The following is a 5,865-nucleotide window of genomic DNA, read 5'->3' as shown; positions in this document are numbered from 1 at the left end:
TATGTTTTTTATTTTCCTTTCAACTTATTTATTGATTTTGCACGTTTAATTTACAAAAGCCATCCATAAATATTTATACTTTGAATTACCCCAATATTTATACTTTGAATTACCCCTATTCGTTACACACAAAACTGTGATTATTAAATACTAAAGATTACTAAATATAATCAAACGTTAATTTACAAACATTACTAACATATTTAGTTTGATAACTAAAACATTCATTCATTATCTAATAATTTTAAACTAACAAATCATAAACCAAAGAACTATGAAACTTCATTTAATATGGCTTGTATATACAAATTTCAAACATTGAAATAACTGGACTCAGAAATTACACATAAAAAGTACGGCGATAAAAACATTCATTCAGTGTCTAAAATATTTAGACTAATGAATTCCAACCATATAAAACAAACAAAAGTGTGAAAAAAAATATTGTTCACGGGAAACAAACAAAACATATGTAGAACTATAAATAAGACGCGAGAAAAATAATTAAATGAACTTATGTACTTACTCGGCCCCTTAAATACCATGGCTAGCAAATGCAGAAGACATAGGGGTGTCGGGATCCATTGCATAATAAGGTACTAAACCAACAATAACCACTGACCAACTTGTGGATTAACCTCTGAAGAACCATGATCCTGTGAAGAACCGACCAACTCCGGATTCGTTTTAGCCTAAATCGTCATGCATCGCCTTCACCAGCCACCTCTAATGCCTCTCATCTCTTTGGTTATTGAACATGAACTACCACCACTATTTTGGCAGCCCCCTTATCATTTCTTAACTGCCCCAAACAATCCAATTCGTAGGCTCGGTTAACATATACCCGCCAACTATGTGGAGTCGTTTGATGTGAATTTTGGCTCGAGCTGGTATGGGATTTTTGTTTTCGTCCATGATTTCGAGCCATTTATCGACCTCATCGCCTTAAGTGAGCTCGCTAACGGGCATGTAAGCTCGACCGATCAATGTTGCGCCGATCGGGTTGTTGTCCTTGACTGTGAAGATTACGTTAGATGCTCTGATTTCTTATCTGTCTTCTCTTTCCCCTGCAATCCTCCTTCTTCCAATCCTGTTTTTAAACCTGCAACGACACTTGTAATTTCTTCTACTAAATCAAACCCTCTACACCCATAAGATACTGAACATGAACAGCTTCAGGGACATTACTGCATAAACAACAATGATTAATATAATCATACCTTAAAATGGCAAAATCGATGTGGATAGATTTGATTCTTTAATTTCTCTTACTACTGAAGGGTTTCTAAATATACCCTTTACTTCTGAGACAACGCCGTCTAATCTGCCCGATATGGCCAGATTCTTTGCTTCTTCTAACGAATTCATTCGAACATCATCGTACGTCTCGTTTCCTCCGTTTGTCAAGAAGTACACCTGTCCATTCATTTTTAGTTAGAACTGTTTATGAACCGGGTAGTAACCGAGCATAGTACCAGGAAGGCTCAACGCATTCCTTGCACCTTCTGCAAGCACATTACAAACCCACAATGTAACACAAGCTATATATGTTTAACCGAGTATAAACGGTTATGTTTACATACCCTCGTCAATAAACTCAATAAACGTAAAAATAACCGAATTAGGGTCACCACATATACGACAATTCACAACCTAAAAGTATCCATCAATAACTTGAATCAACATTATTTTAAGTAATTAAATCACATAAGGGATGCAACTTAATGACAATGGCCCCCTTATTTTTTCTTTTTAAAATGACCCGTTTGATCACGATCACCAACCATATCATTATTGTAAAATAGATGCTTCCATTAATCATACAAAAAAGTATAGTAATAATAAATGAAGCAATTCTATAATAAAGCCAAACAAAAAGATACTTCAAATGGTGAATCCAATTACTCAAAGTTGTCCTAATCTTTTTAAGCTTATTTTTTCTAAAAATCATAGTCTAAAATTTGTTTTGTTAAATAATGTATGGAGTTAAAGCACAAGCGAAGGCGCCTTATACTTTCTTCACATAATGCAAGAGGTTTTATGAGAATCAAGCCTGTTCTGGTGATCTACAATCAAAAACTTAAAGAAGTCAGTAAACAGAACCAAATATATGCAATATTGGAAGGAGGCTTATTCCAGCAATGATTAAAACTTAAAAGTCTAACCTATGTTCAAAAAGTCATGTACGCTTTGACTTTTTTGGGTCAAATTTCCTACTTTTTTGAACCAAGATAATCTGGATTTCTCTATGAAACTAAAGTTTGTAGTATTTGATCCTAGTCCAATGCAAGAGTCAAAATTGGAAGTAGAAGTAAAGCATACCAGTTCTCATACAAAACATACGATTTTAGTTTTTAGTCTTTAGTCTTTTTTATATATTTTTTACCTGTTTGATATTGTGACCCGTTAAAACCCGCCACACAGTTACCATGCTCAACATTAGACCAAACAAAAATTGCGGAGCGGGTAGCATGCTGGGTCAAGACGGGTCCGGGTCAGAATGAGCCGATTGACTAAAAGGCAGGTAATGGTCGGAAGGGGCCGATTTCAGAAATAAGTATTTAATAGACAATGAGCCAATGTAGTACTTTTCAACCCAGCCCTTTCCCGCTAATTCAGTGCTTCCCTTGGAACACCCAATACCTCACGAATTGCAATCAGTACAATATCTATCAGACTATCGCAGTAGCCTGCAGTGTTTCAAACTTTAATTTAAAATTTAAGTGTACACCTTATCCCATTATTCAACCTTCCTCTTGCGGTAGGTTGAATGAAGGTTGTCGATCATTTTGGCCAATGATATACCAGTTTTTGCCTCTTAGCATCCCAAAGCTTTACATCCCCATCTTTACTTCCAGTTAAGAAAAATATAGTATTTGGCATAGCTGATATTCTAGTAACACTCCTTACAAACAGAACGTTAAAACTTATAAACGTGTCAATCAGGGTTAAGTTTTAATGTAACGGGCCGAATGGGAAAAATAAAAAAGTATACCAGATTGGGCCTTTGTTATGCACCGCAAAATCTCATTTCACATTTGATTCACATTTGATTCGTATGTTCATTATGCATTGAATTTTTGTTAATTGTTCTCAGAATTCTTATGCATTTTTTGTCTTCGACTGGCTACGAAACGAAAATCATGAACTCCAACATCTTCGCCTTTTCTACCTTTCATGATTAGGGGAGAAACTGAACTGCTTAATGAACCTCGCACCATCTAAAACACATACACACATATTTAAGTCTTATATAAATGAGTGAAAAAGTGATTCATGGATGGAGACGAACCTTCATGACACATGATGGAAGCTCGGGATGTAGTCCGTGGAATAAGTGTATCCCATATTACAACATTAACGTTATTGGAGCAATAACCTAACGCAACCACAATTGATCCACTCGAAGTAACATATGTCACATCCCTACAGAAAATAAAAATGAAAAGGGTTTATATTTTTATTTTAAGCTATGTTAACATTAAATCCAGATTTGATAAAAATACATACGACATGCAGTTGTTAAAACCAAGAGAATTCAGATGAACAAACTTTGCTTCTTCCTCCAGCCTCAAGCTGCCAGGTGCACAATGTTCCATCTATGTGGCAACTCACTTCCTAATAAGATCAAAATGGATGGCTGAGAATGATGCAAGAGCATATGTTGGTGGGACATTTGCATCAAGAACTCCATATGAAGCTTTAGCTGTATTTTTACCAAATTGTACCATACATGTCACCACAAATGATATTAACTTTAAATGTCTTATTTAATATCAAACAATCAAATCTCACCAGCACCAATAATCAAATTTCACACAACAAACAAAATTCTAAAAAAAAGAAATAAAACTCAGATTCAGAAAATGACGCACACCTGTCTCTGGATGATTCGACTTGAAGCTTTCACATGTGTATTTGTTCAAATCAACAACGCGACTCTACAACAAACATTAATATATATTTAGAGATTTTTTTACTGCTCGTATTTCATCAGATGTAAACCATAATTCAACCAGTTCACACATCTCAACCTTAATATGCATCAAAACTACCACAAATCTAAAATAACAAAGAATAGGGATCCGAAAAACTCACCGACGTGATAAGTTATGAGGTTGGTAAGAAAAAAACCTTGAAAATAGTTGAACCTTAGCACCTAGCAATGCATTTGCAAACAGCAAGCGACTTTATAGCTTCCGACATCATCAGCGACACACCAACACACATAAACGGTTCAGATCTCACAAATCATTGTAACCAATGAAACTATAAACAACATATAAAGATAGATTTAGGGCTACAAATTATCGATTTAAGGCTTATCATCTTTCGGAAATCGAATTAAAGAAATTACCTTTTTGACTGAGATGGCACTCTTGCACTGAAAGGGCTCGTCGGAACCCTAACGTCTCGCCAGAAATCTTCACAACGCCATGTTAGTTTCTATCGCCGTAAAGTCACTCCAACTCGACCTGAATCAAACATGTGAAACATGTGAACCACAAGATTCATCTGCCTAAAGATGTAAACTTTTGCCAACAAAAAATTAATCAAATGATAAAAAACAGTGATTTTAAACAACAATTGACAAAAAAGATACCTCCATTAACTGCCACCGAAGGTGTTGCCATAGAAGTTACCACCCCTTAATCTTCGATCTGATTGACAAAAAAGATACCTCCGTCAACCCTAGCACAACAACCACAACAATACTCATCGTCATCAACCACCATAGATTTGAACAGTAATCACAATGTGAAAGAACTAAAAAGATGAAATACCTAAAATCCGTGAAAGCCTTCCACACAGTAATCACAAACTGGAAGAGCTAAAAAGATTTAATATTAGAAGACAATACCGTTTCTACTCGCAATAATCACAAATTGCAAGAACTAAAAAAAATGCAATACCTAAAATACTTAGTAGCCTTCCACACATAACCCATATCGGCATCCTCTTCAACCACCAGTTTCATCATACGACCCCTCCTCCACAAAGTCAAGACAATAATCGGTGTTACAAATTCAAGATGAAATAATCAGATTCAAGAATAATTAGGTATCAAATCAACTAATGACTGCTGAATACATCTGAAAATGAATGACCCATATGAAAAAAAAAACTTAAAAAAAAAATTAGGTCAATAAAATTGAAACATATCATTTCTCAACAAACTTTAAAACGTTTACTTGGTTAAGCAAACAGAAAAGGTTCAAATTAGGTCAATAAAATTGAAAAAAAATGCAAGAAAAAGAACCCGATTCTTTGCATACATCAACAGCTTCATCTTTGACCATGACCTTTAAATCTTTTGAATTCAAACCCATGAAATCCCTTTCCATCTTTCAACTACAAATAACAATTAAGATCAACATTAACGGATTAAAAACGCCCAAAAATCTTAAAAGAATTGAAACCCAGAGATCTTGAAGAACCTTTGAATTACCTTGAAATTTAGAACCCGGATTACAGCTCAACGCTTGAAATCCTCGGTCAGAACCCTAAATGATTGATCTGACATCGCTTTAACCCCTGTTCCTGGCCACTATCGCATCTCCTTCTCTCTTTATTTCTTGGGTTGTATACTCATATATTCCAAACTCGAAGGTTACAATCGATGAATCAAAGATATATAGGGTCTTATTGACTGTAGATGGAATGGGATAGTGATAAGGGTTAGGTAGATGAAGGACTGAACGCACAAGAAAGAGAAAAAGATAGAGGATGGAAAGAGGCAGGATATGAAACTGAAATTAGGGTTTAAAGAAAGCTGCTAAAAAAAGAGCGGACGCATTGTGTGGTTTTACCGCTCAAATTGATTCAAGAAGGAACGATAGAAGGCCAGGTGGCAATAATAGGATT

The 5,865-nt window shown here is 35.2% G+C and overlaps 1 long non-coding RNA gene across 19 annotated transcripts; it reads right to left on the bottom strand.

Annotated features, from left to right (window-relative positions):
- Nucleotides 1-292: 292 nt before the first annotated feature.
- Nucleotides 293-5,865, bottom strand: LOC110922060. Of its 19 annotated transcripts, none has more exons than XR_004885952.1 (13): nucleotides 5,450-5,857; nucleotides 4,914-5,352; nucleotides 4,785-4,831; nucleotides 4,604-4,692; nucleotides 4,358-4,475; nucleotides 4,099-4,269; nucleotides 3,878-3,941; nucleotides 3,511-3,706; nucleotides 3,293-3,426; nucleotides 2,996-3,221; nucleotides 2,732-2,846; nucleotides 1,221-1,416; nucleotides 293-1,102 (listed from the first exon to the last, which is right to left on the bottom strand). It is a non-coding gene; the product is annotated as an uncharacterized LOC110922060 (long non-coding RNA). The 19 variants fall into 19 exon arrangements; XR_004885955.1 differs by having other exon boundaries at nucleotides 2,750-2,846; XR_004885943.1 differs by having other exon boundaries at nucleotides 1,221-2,905; nucleotides 5,450-5,862.

Source organism: Helianthus annuus, chromosome 17, assembly GCF_002127325.2.
Source record: "Helianthus annuus cultivar XRQ/B chromosome 17, HanXRQr2.0-SUNRISE, whole genome shotgun sequence".
NCBI classification, from domain to species: Eukaryota; Viridiplantae; Streptophyta; class Magnoliopsida; order Asterales; family Asteraceae; genus Helianthus; species Helianthus annuus.
The sequence above is the reverse complement of the archived record's forward strand: the minus strand, read 5'-3'. Positions and strand labels throughout refer to the sequence as shown.